Consider the following 15,495-nt stretch of genomic DNA (forward strand, 5'->3'; position numbering starts at 1 on the left):
GGAGAGAGGGAGGGAGGGAGGGAGGGAGGGGGGGAGAAAGGAGAGAGAGAAGAGAAGAGAAGAGAAGAGAAGAGAAGAGAAGAGAAGAGAAGAGAAGAGAAGAGAAAGAGAAAGAGAGAAAGGCAGATGGGGAGGAAGGGCCAGGGACAAGGAATAGTCCCTATATTAGTTAGGTTTTTGTCACTGTGATCAAAATGTCTGATCAGACTAATCTAGAGGAAGAAAAGTTTATTTTAAGTTCATGGTTTCAGAGGTTTTAGTCCATGATCAGCTGAATTCATTGCTCTGGGCACAAGGTAAGGCAGAATATCATGGTGGAAGACATGGTGAAAGAATGCTGCTAAGACAAACAGGAAACAAAGACAGCCAGACACCAGGACAAAATATAAACCTGAAAGGCACACACCCCCAGTGACCTTATTCTTTCAGCCATACCCCACTTGGCTATAGTTACCACCCAGTAAGTTTATTTAAATTATTAATGCATCAAATGGATTACTCCACTGACTAGGGTAATAGGGTAATACTCTCATAGTCTAATAATTTCACCTCTGCATATTCCTGCATTAACAAAAGGTCTTTTGGGGAACAACTCATATCCAAAGTCTCCAAGAGCACACCCCAAGAGCACTCTTCAATTAGGTCCCACGTCCTACAGTTTCCACTATCCCCCCGAGGCACATTCAATTATAAATTCATTAATAAATTAATTTATTGATGAGGAAAGAACTTTGATGATGAAATCACTTTCCCCCACCCAACTCTGATACTCGCTGCACTGGGGACCAAGCCTTCAACATAGGAGCTTTTGGGGGACATTCCGGATCCAAATGGTAACAAGGGCCTAGTGAAGATGGGTAGGTCATTGCAAGCATTGTTGTTGGAAGAGATCAATGTTGTTCTCATGGGATCCTAGTTAGTTGCCAAAAGAGTGAATTGTTATAAAACTAGTAAGCCCAGTGCCTGAATCTCTTGCTTCCTGTTTTGCCATGCAATCACTCCCTAACAGGCTCCTGCCATGATGCCATTTGTCAGGTTGTGATGTAGCCAGAAGGTCCTCACTAGAGCCAAAGAGAAGCCAGCACCATTCTCTTGTACCTCTAGGGCTGGAAAATAAATACAGTTCTTTTCTTTATATATTACCCGGTCTTAGATATTCTGTTGCTACAACAGAAAATAGACTAAAAGCATGGTATAATTATCTATTCATTTAGCTTTTAAAGTCCTTTAGTAAAAATTCACACTTCTCATTTTATATATATTTATGTAAGTGTGTAAATAAAGTAAAAAAAAAGACATTGGGAGACATTTCCATCAAATTTGACTAAATTTAGACTTACTAGCATATGAAGAAAGTACACAATTGATAATTAAAAAGAACAATAGAGTCAGATGCCTGCCAGTAGTCCCAGCAATTTGCAAGGATAAGTCAAGAGGCTAAAAAGTTCTAGACTTTGGCTACTTAGTGAGACCCTGTCTCAAAATAAAAAGTAAAAAGGGCTGGGGGTATAGCTCAATGTAATTAGAGCAACTATTTAGCATGTACAAGGCCTTGGGTTCAATTCACAGTGCTGCTAAATAAATAAAACAGTAGCCTTTGAGGATGATGGACAAAAGCTATTCTTGTAAAAGAGGGAATATAGATAGCTGATTATGGAATGAAAAAATACATCATTTACTATCTCATAAGGTTGTAAGAGAAGTGTGGAATGCAGTGATAGTTTTGTTTTTTACTGAATGAGACCAGTGGTGGGGAAGATGTATGTGAATAAGCCCCTCATACATTAATGGTGGGGGTGTGAATTGAAAAAGGATGTCCCAGCAGATACTAAAAATTAAATTGCACAGCCCTTGAATCACGCTTTGAGGAGTTTATTCTATAGAAATTAAAAAAAAAGAAATTAGTAGTTCTAGTAAAGAAAAATACATTTATAAAAGGTTTCCCCACCTCAGCAATTTTTGTATATAGCAAAAGTCTGAACATCACCCATAGGAAAGTGGTGGGAAAAATTCTTATCCAACCATACTCCACTGTAATGATAATACCATTTTGAACATTCACACATTTCCTCCTTAAATCATGTTGCTTTTGCAGCTTTCCCCTTTAAAGCTGACTTACACTTAGAATCAAAGAGACCACTGATCAGCTCTGAGTCTCAGTGCTATGCTGACCTTTCTTAATCTCCTTAGCAAGAACGTAGTCTAGAAATCCAGGATTAGTGGAGATAAAAAAGCAAGTAAGCAATTTTTAAAATTCCAACAGTTCCATTAGCATCTCAAGGGCCTTTTGAGGGAGACCTAGATCAGACTAGATCATAAAATGTGACTATCTGCCAGGAACAGGGGAACCTCAAGAGTTGATGGTAAGACATGAAAAGCCTACTGCTTCAAGGGACTTGGCAGGGAAAGGAGACAAGGATAGATATGGATGTCCTATGCACTTCCTGGGCCAAAAGCCTCATGAAGAGGAATGTCAGAGAGGATGACAGAGAAAATAAAAGGATGGATTACACTGGATTCTTTTTGGGATTGTGGGACAAGACTGGAAAGAATCTAAGCAGAATGCAGGAATATGAGGGGGTAGTGCCGAAAGATATTCAGGAAAGGGAAGAAGAGGGGCAGAAAGCTGAGAGGGAGTGGGAAGGCACAGGTCATGCTAAGCTGTGCCCATGAAGAGCAAGGATCCAGAAGTTTCAGTGTGCTTCTGCAGAGAGGTCATTAGGCACACCTTCCAGCTATGTCTGTTGAGGGAAGGGTTATTAAGGACCACAGGATGAAGCACCCAAGACTCAGAGAGAGAGAGAGTTGATTCCCTTCACCCATTCTCAGGCATGAACATGTCCTAGGAGAGAACAGGAATTCTGCCAGATGCGGACAGAAATGTCAGCAGAAGACTGGGCTTGGATATACCCCATGTTGCTCTGTGTGCAGCAGCCTGTACTCAAATAGGATGTATATGGACACCTAGCGTAGAGACTAGCACAAGAATAGCTGTAAGATTCCTGGATACAACTAGACTCATTATTAAAAGTGCCTTCTTTGCTCCCAAAGTATTGTATTTGTCCAACAGTTATGTGGCCAGGATGCCAAGAGGAGGCAGGGGCTTGGGAAGACTGAGAATTTTCCAAAGAAGGATCTGTAGCCACAGAGTGCAGGACAGCACTGATTCGAAGACTGAGGTTGAAACCTCTCTGTCCTTCCCACTCTGGGAAGAGAGAAAGAGCATAGGAAGACATATCAATCACAGAAAGACAAACCTCCATGGCATTGCATATCTGTGCACAATGTTTGTATATGTAGCCTGCTGCCCATGAAATACTATGCAGCTACCTAAAAAATGTGGGTTTGGGGGTCTAGGGTTGTGGCTCAGTGGGAGAGTGCTTGCCTAGTACATGTGAGGCACTGGGTTCAATTCTCAGCACAGCATATAAATAAAATAAAGGTCCACTGACAACTGAAAAATATTTTTTTTTAAAAATGTGGGTTTTGTGTATATACATATATGTGGGTATGCATATATGTGTGGGTATGTACATATATGTCTGTATGTGCACATGTATGTATATATGTACATACACACATAAAACTATGTATGTATATTTGGAATATGTCCACAATTTATTGTTAACTGAAAGAAGCAATTTGCAGAGGGATATATTACTTAAGCCCTTGATAAGGCAAAATGAAATAAAGTAAAGCTCTATAAATAGTTATATTTGTATAAGTTTTTTTAAAAAAAAGGTATGGAAGGGCTGAGGTTGTGGCTCAGTTGTAGAGTTTGAGGCCCTGGGTTCAATCCTCAGCACCACATAAAAATAAATAAAATAAAGGTATTGAGTCCAACGACAACTAAAAAATAATTTTTTTTTTAAGTATGGAAGGTTAAACTGTATCTTGGGAGATGGAATTGAGCTGGGGAAAACAAGACTACACATCCAGAGTCATTGGTTCCCATGAGAATATATTGATTTTAAAAAAATTTATAGTTGTAGATGGACAGAATGCCTTTGTTTTATTTGTTTATTTTTATGTGGTGCTGAGGATCCAACCCAGTGACTCACACATGCTAAGCAAGCTCTCTGCTACTAAGCTATAGCCCCAGCCCATAGGTAATGATTTTTTATAATAAAAATAAGGAATAAAAATGCAATCAGTCACAAGCTTTTGAGTAATAGGATTCTAAGTAATTGTTAATTTCATCTTTGCTCTTTTATGTATTTTCTGAACTTTCCCTAATAGTCATATACTATCTTTGTTATATTAAAAACAACAGTATCATTAAAACATTCCAATCATTCACCACAGAAAAGTTTTTGTGTTTTTTTTTTTTTCCTCCTAGCGAGGCCACAATCAATCCAGCTGAATGAGCAGGAAACAAGATCCATATCTGCGTGTGTGCCACAAGTATTTGTCCTCAAGATCAGCCCCTGACACTGGGCCACCAGGACCTAGATTTTGTTCAGTGGCACTTCCATGTGGATACAGCCTGGAAAGTTCTCATGAACGAGGTTCCTGCCCACAGCGGAGCAGGATTCCCCGTCTTCACTGCACATCATATCCTTGCAGTGACCTTTAGTGCTGCATAGAGGTGCACAGGGCAAGAACAAGACCTCAGGGACCAGGGACAGGAGGGAGGCACTCAGGACAGTCAACACTTAGATGGTAAGAAGGAAAAGGACCTGGGTGAGTTTGTGGCTCAGGTACCTAGCTGTCTCAGGAAGTAAAGTACTTAGCTGTCTCAGGAAGTAAAGCTGTAGAAATTTACAGAGGCTGCTTCCATGGACAGAGAAGGGAAAAAGAGACAGCAATACAATAATAGTAGGAGATTTCAGTATTCCACTGTCAATAATGCATGGATTATCCAGCCAGAAAATACGAAAGGAAACAGCATACTTGAACAGTAGTATAGATGAAATGAACCTAGTAGACATATATAGAAAATTCCACCAATGGCAACAGAAGACACATTTTTAAGCCACATAGTACATTTTTCAGGGCAGATCATATGCTGGGTCACAAAATGAGCTTAACCAATTTAACAAAACTGAAATTGTATCAAACACTTTTTCAACCAGAATGAAATGAAACTGGGATAATTCACAAATATGTGGAATATAAACAACATACTCTTGAACAATTGTTTTGTCAAAGAAGATGTCAAAGGGAAATTAGAAAATATCTTGAGACAAATGGAAATGAAAATATAATATACCAAAACCTGTGGGATACAGAAAGGCAGCTCTCAGAGGAAAGTTTATACTAATAAGCATCTATATTAAAAAAGAAGAAAGCTCTCAATCTTTATACCTCGAGGACCTAAAAAGAACAAATTAGCCCAAAGTTAGCAGAAAGAAAGAAACAATAAATATTAATGAAGAAATAAATTAGAGAATAGAAAACAATAGAGAAAACTGGTGAAACTAAGGGTTTTTTTTTGGTTTTGGAGGATAAAAAAATTAACACATTCTTAGACTAAGTAAAAAGAAGACATAAATAAATAAAATTAGAAATGAAAAAGAAGACATTACAACTAATGGTATGGAAATAGAAAGAATGTTAAGGGACTATTTTGAACAATGATACATGTCAACAAATTGGACAACCTAGAAAAAAATAATTAGAAACATAACTTACTGAGACTGATTAAAGAAAAAATAAAAAACCTGAGAAGACCAATAACAAATAAAGGAGACTGAGAAATCAAACACCTCCCAACAATAAAAAGCCTAGGATCAGATGGCTTCAATGGTGAACTCTACTAAAGTTTTTTTTTTTAAAAGAGAGAGAGAGAGAGAGAGAGAGAGAGAGAGAGAGAGAGAGAATTTTTTAATACTTATTTTTCAGTTTTCGGTGGACACAACATCTTTATTTTATTTTTATGTGGTGCTGAGGATCGAACCCAGCGCCCCGTGCATGCCAGGCAAGCACGTTACCACTTGAGCCACATCCCCAGCCCTCTACTAAACATTTTAAGACAAATTAAACTCTTCAACAAAACAGAAAAGGGGAACACTTCCAAATTCATTATAAGAGGCCACCATCACCTTGATACCAAAACAGGCAAAAATACAATATGAAAAGAAAACTACTAACTAATGTACCAGATGATCATGGATGCAAATATCACTAACTAAATAATATCAAACCACACAGTCATCAAAAGAATCATACAATATTACCAAGTGGGGTTTATCTCTATGAGGCAAGGATGGTTTAATATATGCAAACTATTCAATGTGATACACATTAACAGAATAAAGGACAAACATCACATATTCTTCTCAAGAGACACAGAAAAATATCACTTGCCAAAATTCCAATAACCTTTTCAGATAAAAGCATAAATAAATGAAAGGAAGGTTAGAAGGAATTGACTCAACACAATAAAGTCCATTTGTGAAAAGCCTTCATCTAACATCAAACTTAACAGTAAACAACTGAAAATTTCCTCTAAGTTCAAGGCCAAGACAAGAGGATCAATTTCACCACTTAACATTCAACATAGTACTAGAAGTCCTAGCCAGAGCAATTATGCAAGAAGGCATAATGGAAGGCATCCAGATAATTTTACTGGATTATCTCTGCAGATGACATGATTTCTATATGTAGAAAAACTGCAAAGAAAAAACTATTGGAAATAATAATGAACTTACTAAAGTTGCAGGATGCAAAATCAACCTACAAAAGTCCATTGCATTTCTATGCACTAATAATGAACTATCCAAAAAAGAAATAAAGAAAGCAAGCCAATTTACAATAGTATCAAATATAATAAAATACTGACAAGTAAACTTAACCAAGAAGGTAAAAGACCTGAACACTGAAAACTATAAAACACTGATGAAAGAAATCAAAGGCCTTCAACAAAACAGAAATTTTATGAATGATAAAATGCCTAGTGAGCATGAATGGGAAGAAGTACTAGTGTTCAGATGTCCATACTTCTCAAAGTAATCTACAAATCCAATACATCTATATCAAAATCACTATGGCATTTTTACAGAAATAAAAAGAATACTAAAATTTCTATGGAATTACAAAATATCCTATATAGCTGAGGTATTTTTTAGCAAGAAGAATAAAGCTGGAAGTATCACACTTTCTCATTTCAATATATATTATGAAGCCATAGTAATCAAAATCATATGGTGCTGGCATAAAAACAGACATACACAGGGCTGGGACTGTGGCTCACTGGAAGAGCACTTGCATCACCCATATGAGGCACTGGGTTCGATCCTCAGCACCACATAAAAATAAATAAAAAAATAAAGGTATTGTGTCCATTTACAACTTAAAAAAAAAAAAAAAAAACACAGACTATTGGAATGAATTGAAACCCAGAAAGCAAGCAATACATATACAGTCAACTGATCCTCTACAAGGGTGCCAAGAATACATGGAGGAGAAAATATAGTCTTTTCAACAAATAGTGTTGGGAAAACTAGATATTCACGTGCAAAAGAAAAAAAATTGTTCTTACACTATACACTAAAATCAACTCAAAATGGATTAAAAAATTAAATTTAAGACCTGAGTCCGTAAAACTTCTAGAAGAAACATAGGCGGAAAACTTCTTGATTTCTTGAGTGAGATCCCAAAACACAAACAATGAAAGCACAAATAGAGAAGCAGGACTACATTGGACTAAACAGCTTCTGGACAACAATGGAAATGACAGAATGAAAAGGCAATTAAACAAAAGTTAACTCAAAATGGATCAAGAAGCTTGATATCAAATCAGAGACACGGCGTCTGATAGAAGAAAAAGTTGGCTATGATCTACATACTGTGGGGTCGGGCTCCAAATTCCTCAATAAGACACCCATAGCACAAGAGTTAATAACTAGAATCAACAAATGGGACTTACTCAAACTAAAAAGTTTTTTCTCAGCAAAAGAAACAATAAGAGAGGTAAATAGGGAGCCTACATCCTGGGAACAAATCTTTACTCCTCACACTTCAGATAGAGCCCTAATATCCACAGTATACAAAGAACTCAAAAAAATTAGACAATAAGATAACAAATAACCCAATCAACAAATGGGCCAAGGACCTGAACAGACACTTCTCAGAGGAGGACATACAATCAATCAACAAGTACATGAAAAAATGCTCACCATCTCTAGCAGTCAGAGAAATGCAAATCAAAACCACCATAAGATACCATCTCACTCCAGTAAGATTGGCAGCCATTATGAAGTCAAACAACAACAAGTGCTGGCGAGGATGTGGGGAAAAGGGTACACTTGTACATTGCTGGTGGGACTGCAAATTGGTGCAGCCAATTTGGAAAGCAGTATGGAGATTTCTTGGAAAGCTGGGAATGGAGCCACCATTTGACCCAGCTATTCCCCTTCTCGGTCTATTCCCTAAAGACCTAAAAAGAGCATGCTACAGGGACACTGCTACATCGATGTTCATAGCAGCACAATTCACAATAGCAAGACTGTGGAACCAACCTAGATGCCCTTCAATAGACGAATGGATAAAAAAAAATGTGGCATTTATACACAATGGAGTATTACTCTGCATTAAAAAATGACAAAATCATAGAATTTGCAGGGAAATGGATGGCATTAGAGCAGATTATGCTAAGTGAAGCTAGCCAATCCCTAAAAAACAAATGCCAAATGGTCTTCTTTGATATAAGGAGAGTAACTAAGAACAGAGTAGGGACGAAGAGCAGGAGAAGAAGATTAACATTAAACAGGGATGAGAGGTGGGAGGGAAAGGGAGAGAGAAGGGAAATTGCATGGAAATGGAAGGAGACCCTTAGGGTTATACAAAAGTACATACAAGAGGAAGTGAGGGGAAAGGGAAAAATAATACAAGGGGGAGAAATGAATGACAGTAGAGGGGGTAGAGAGAGAAGAGGGGAGGGGAGGGGAGGGGGGATAGTAGAGGATAGGAAAGGCAGCAGAATACAACAGACACTAGTATGGCAATATGTAAATCAATGGATGTGCAACTGATGTGATTCTGCAATCTGTATACGGGGTAAAAATGGGAGTTCATAACCCACTTGAATCAAAGTGTGAAATATGATATATCAAGAACTATGTAATGTTTTGAACAACCAACAATAAAAATTAAAAAAAATAAATAAATAAAAGAAAAGGCAATTAAAGAATCAGAGAAAATATTTTCAAGCCAAGAGGTTAATCTTCGAAATATGTAGAAACATACAACCTATTAACAAAACAAATCTGATTAAAATTAAGCAAAAGAACTTAGTGATATATGTGCAAGTCTGGTTCAATATTCAAACATTTATCAGTGTAACCTACCTCATTAATTGGCTAAAGAATAGAAGTCACATGACTATATCATAAAAATAATTCAGAACACTAGAGGCACAAGGGAAATTCCTTAGCTTGATACAGAAATCCAGAAATTCAACAGCTAACAGTATAGTTAATGATTAAAACTGACTTCTTTTCCCCTGTGGTTGGGGAAAAGGCACAGACATCTGTTCTCATCACATTTTTGGGTGTGGGTAGGTACCAGGGATTGAACTCAGGAACACAGTAACCACGAGCCACATCCCTAGCCTTATTTTGTATTTTATTTAGAGACAGGGTCTCACTGAGTTGCTTAGTGCCTTGCTAAGTTGCTGAGGCTGGCTTTGAACTCATGATCCTCCTGTCCCAGCCTCCCTAGCCTCTGGGATTACAGGCATGCACCACCATGCCTGACCTGTTCTCATCACTTTTATTCTGCAGGATACTGGAAATTCTAGACAGAGCAATAAGTGAAAAGGTAAGAAAAGGAAACAAAAGGCATACAGGTAGCAAAGGAAGAAATAAATAAATACCATGGCATCTACATTTGCAAATGCCATGATATTCTACGTAGGAAATCCCAAAGAATCTACAAAGATTCCTAGAACTAATATGTGAGCTTAACAAGTTCATAGATACAAGTACAGCAAAATTAAAACTACAAAGGCATTATAACTATACTTGTGTAGTTATAATTGTAGCAAAGAAATATACCTACACAACTATAGCCAATTGATTTATTATTATCATTTGCTTTTGGCTACATTATAAAACTTTACTGAGATGTAATTCACATATCATACAGTTTGCCAACTTGAAGTGAATTATAATTGAATTATAATTCAATCATTGTTGGTATATTAAATTACTGTTTTAAAAAAGTATATAAAAAGCAACATGGAATGTATCATTTAAATTATTTCAAGTATATGATTCAGTGGCATTAATAAAATATGCTTCACAAAGTTACACATCATCCTTGCATAGGGGCCATGATAGTTTTCTCTGTATTGTTCCATTTTTAGTACGTTTGCTAAAGCAAGAAATGGCCATATAATTTTTAACAAAAGTACAAAAGCAGTTGAATGGAGGAAGGATAGACTCCTCCACAGACGGATATCCATTTGCAAACTGGATGCCCATCAGCAAAACCACAATAAAACAACCTAACCTAAATATCACATTTTATACAATAATCAGTCAAGATGAATCATGGGTTTCTATGTAAAACACAAACCTATAAGGCTTTTAGAAGAAAACATAGAGGGAAACATTTGGGATATAGGGCCTCATGACTTCAAAAACAAAATTGAGAAAGTGGGCTTTAGTAAAATTGAAATCTTCTGCTTTGTGAAAGACCCTAAGAAGTGAAAAGCTATTTCAAATAGCTTGAGAAGAGAATTTTAAAGATTCACTGTATGCCAAAATATACTCTACTGTTGGGGTGAGAGTTGTGGCTCAGTGGTAAAATGCTTGCCTCACATGTTTGAGACACTGGGTTCTATTCTCAGCATCACATATAAATAAATAAATAAATAAATAAATAAATAAATAAATGTCCAATGAAAATTAAAAATATTTTTTAAAAATGCTCTGCTATCATATATACCTAAAAAATAAAAATAAAAAAGTGATAAATGTTTGAGGTGACAAAAATACAAAAAATTATACATTGTACATAACAAAATACCACAGAGTATCTCATATGTATGTGCAATTATTACATGTCAATTAAGATTTTTTTTAAAGAAGTGAAAAGACAAGCCATGGAACCAAATAAAATATCTGTAACCCACATAGCTGACAAAGAAATCGTATTCAAAATATATAAAGAACTCTCAAAATCCAGTACTAAAAGACCCAACAATCCAATTAGAGCATGGCAAAAGACAAGACAGTTCCTCTAAGAGGTATATATAAATAAGTGCTTTTATGTTCAGCATTATCACTGCTACTGTAGCCAGAATGTAAATGGGGCATGAAATAGTGAACCAGCAATACCCCAGACCCTGTATCAGGGGAAAGTTTGTGGGTATAACCCAGGAAAGATTGCAGAGAGGGATGTCAACAAAGAAACAAGGTTGAGGGGACCCATGAACTTGTCCTTCCAATTGCTGAACAATTGGGAGGGAGATTGTGAGACTTTACAGAACATTGCAAAAAGATTCAATCTAATATTATAGCACCACTATAACAGGGCACTAACCAATAGGGACAGAAAAAGCTACCTTTCCCTACTCAAAGTACTTAAATCTCAAGTATAGCCAACTGGGGTTGACATGGAGACCTCTTTGGTGTTTCAATATCTTTTCTCCAGAATGGCTGCATGGAGAGGACAGATTGTCTTTGTTAGTCCCAAGTCCTCAGGTGAAGCAATACCCAACTTGGGTTCCATGGTGTGCACTGAGTGTCCCACAGCAAGGGTGTTTTTGCACACCTGGGGTTAGTAGATTAATATGTGAGAGGAGTCAAAATTACTAGGAACAACTATGGACAGTTGTGAGCTACAGAAGAGACTAGGGGTGAGCAAAACCCTGGCTCTGAAGGATGTCATGAAGTAGGGCAGAGGAAGCTCCCTCAAGCATATAGCTTGTGGAAATCCATTGAGCAATGGGAAGGAGGCTTATTCAGGCTGGACAGGACACCATGCCTGGTCAGGTCTATGCTTCTACACATCTCAAAATGAGCTAGCACCTTGCTACAGGTGTAGTTGTATATTAACCATGTCTTTATATTTCCTGTATTCTAATGCTTAGACATCTGAGGTCTTGCTGATCTAGAGGCACTCTCCTTCCAGAGCTATCCCCATTCCTAGGGATAGTAAACAACTCTCCTGGCAAGGCAATTTTCATGTGCAAACAAACCAATACAGACTCTATATCCTCAACCAACTCCAATCATTGGAGTCTCACATTCCAAGCTTCTACCCATCTGCCCAAATCACCTTAGGACCAGGTACCAAACAACTTGAAACAGCAACATGCTCCAGAGCCCATAGCAATTATTCAAATCAGCCAATCCTAAGTTTGCATACCCTATTTTCCTCATTCCTTTCTTTAACAATACAACCAGGATGCTTGCTCGCAGTTCTGCTTTCACCCTTTGTCTCCTGACCAATCCTGGTGTTTCTTTCTGTGGCTTTCTATGACATGGCATGTCCCTTTCTCTTAGGAACTATGAATAACAACTATAATTTCAATGAAAGCCATCAGTCCCCTCATTTATAGGCATTACTATACCTCAGATTTTCTCTTAAAACACTATATTTTAAATCAATGTGCCTTTGAGATAATACTAAACTTCTCATTCTTGGCCTCCATTTGGAAGGTTCCATTCTTTTCAACAAGACTCTCTTGGTTGTATCATCAAATCCCAAGTTAAAAGAGATCCTTTAGAGTTCGTCTAATCTTACATGCTCCCCCTCCCAATCCCACTATAAATCAACCTCCTTATATCATAGAAAACATTTGGCATTTGTTTTTTTGGGATTGACTAACTTCAGTTAGCACAGGGCAAAGGGGAGGGAAGGGAAGGGAGGGGGCAAGGGGTGTAAAAAAGATGGTGGAATAAGAGGCAAATCATTACCCTAAGTACATGTATGAAGACACAAATGGTATGAATATACTTTTATACAAAAAGAGATATGAAAAATTGTGCTCTATATGTGTACTATGGATTATAATGTCACATATAACAATTTAGAATAAAAAATTTATAATAAAAAAAAGAGATCCTTTAGGTAGGATATTGAAAAAGAAATGGCACTAACTCCTCCAAGTTAGTTCCAAGAGCATGCAATGCAAATCAGTTACTCATCTTAGGGAATAAAGCACAATAGGACTGAAAACCTCCCAGTATGCAGCATAAGACTCCCAACATCAAAAGCCACATGTAGTTGTGGTAAGTCTAAATCAGTGTTTGGGTATACTGATTATTATTTTTTTATAGTCTGTTAATGGTTCACAGAGGTCTCACACAAAATATGAGCATTGATTTGACAAAAAAAAAAAAAAAGGATCAGAGTGAGCAGCTGTGAATGGAGCTTTAAATTAAATCTTGTTAGCTGGCTAGTTTGTGGATGAAGAAAGCTTGATTTCCAAAACTGGTTATGGGAAACAGTTTCCTACACAGAGGTGTGAGAGATGGAAAAGACTTTCATGTACACAAATGTGATGTGGGATGCAGGCTCTCAGTTACACCATTGGGAAGCAGCCCAGAGGAGGACAATGTCCTGATTTGGTTATACTTCCTGTGTTAGCCTGTTTCCCAGGAGCTGACTCCAACAAGCAAACTGGGCAATGCCTCTTGGTACATCTTATTTATTCCCTAGGCTTTAAATAGAATTACTTGGTTTTAGCTTCTCTGCTCAAAGTTGTTTTCCTTCTTTTCTTTCTCCCTTTCTCTTGTCTCACCTTATTTATCACCAGTCTCCATGATTCTGCAAACTTCACTTGCTATACATCACCCTGAAGACTCCTGATTCCCCAGGGAAAATAAATTCTAAATGGAATGATGATATCTGCAATACCTACAGAGTCTTGAAAAATGAAAAATGCAGACAAAGAATGAGAAAGACTCTACCTCTCTGACATCTCTCAAAGCAAGATGTTTCGCACAACTCTGTTGGTTTTAAGGTTGAAAGCTGGTTCCCTGGTTCACACTGAGGTTTAAACAATATAGAACAATGCATATTCAATCCAACTGGAAATAATGGAGGAGGAATGTATTTTATGTTCCTGTCATCTCAGATAAAGATGCTTTCATTGCATTGTTTAAGTGACTCCCTCTGTGTATAATTTCAGTGGCTGGGAGGCCACATATCATACCAGGATAGTGGACTGGTGGAGGATTTTCCTTGCCTACTTCAACATATGGTTATTGTGTTTCTACTTTTCTTTACTTTGGCAAAGATTTCTGGAGAACAAACATGTGCAGCAGCAAGGAAACACAGATATGGTCCAGGGCAAGAGACACTGGACTATTGGAGGCTTTCTCTCCCACAGGTGTGATAGGTCCTGAGTGATATATGACTGTATTTGGGGCACTGTTGAAGGTCAGAAGTTATCTACCTGAATAAAAGGAAACTGAATGAGCAGGACTTGGAGGATGTAATTAAAAAAAAGCTTATCTTCCTCTGACCTCTTTAAATTGCATTTAGCTGGAAGAATTCAGAAGGGATGCTCCTGGCATTAAAAGGCCTGTGCTTGCCACCCATCTTCTGAGAGGGGCTGGGGATGGTGGTGCAGGGGCAGGAGGAGGGGAAGTTTAACCTGGGGGTCCTATTCCACACTCTGTCTTTTGCACAGGATGGTGGCTTTTTATTGCTCCCTTTCAGATTTCTTGCCCCATGTGGCTACATGCCTGTTCTTAATCTTTACTTTTAGCAATTTCAGCATCCTAGGAATCAGATGCCCACCTAGTGCTCTCTTGCTACTTTATTGCTACTGAGCCCCTGACAGCCCCCACACAATTACAGCTAGTCTCAGGTCCTTGGAATCTAGGTACATACCCGGCTTTGAAACTTTGAGGAATGTGTCTGGTCCCATTTCTCATCCTCTAGACGTCCAGATGTTTCCAACCAGGGGGTGGGTAACTTAATTTTCAATATTCCCACTGGAGTCTCTAGGTAAGGGGTACCCCCCCATGACCAGACAGAAGTAGCTGACAATAGCATTCTAACTGCTTTTTTCAAAAGTTTGCCTTCCCAGATTACTGTATACCCATATCCCCCAACATCTGATATCTCCTTTATCTTCCTGATCAGCTGAGGTGTCCAATAAGGGAAGTGATTCCTGCTCATTCATTCCTAACTGACATCTTCTGGTCTTGCACCTCATGTTTGTGGTACTATACTTATGTTCCTGTGTCAAACTTGAACTTGACATGCTTTTACATATAGCTTTATGAAAGAGATCATATTTGACAAAATTGCCATTGCAGACTGAAAGATTTATTTCCACAATAAATGTGATGAGTTGATGGGTCAGCCATAAGGGAAAATGTGTGTTGATTCCTACTTCACAGCATGCACAAAAATCAAGTCCAAGTTGGTATTTCTGAATGTGAAGAGTAAAATAATAAAGCCTCAATAGAGGAACCTATTCATGAACTTGGGATGGGCAAAGATTTCTGAAACAGCCTGTCAAAATTATCATTAAAATGATAAAGCAGGCTCATTAAGAACTTTTTTTCACTTGAAAACATCATAAAG

General features: G+C 37.7%; 1 protein-coding gene and 1 pseudogene across 1 annotated transcript in view; both read right to left on the bottom strand.

Annotated features, from left to right (window-relative positions):
• The window catches only part of Otud7a (OTU deubiquitinase 7A), a 332,254-nt gene that overhangs the window by 171,774 nt on the left and 144,985 nt on the right, over positions 1–15,495 (bottom strand).
• On the bottom strand, positions 10,227–10,326 carry LOC125612534 (annotated as a pseudogene).

Source organism: Marmota marmota, unplaced genomic scaffold, assembly GCF_001458135.2.
Source record: "Marmota marmota marmota unplaced genomic scaffold, marMar, whole genome shotgun sequence".
Taxonomy (NCBI): domain Eukaryota; kingdom Metazoa; phylum Chordata; class Mammalia; order Rodentia; family Sciuridae; genus Marmota; species Marmota marmota.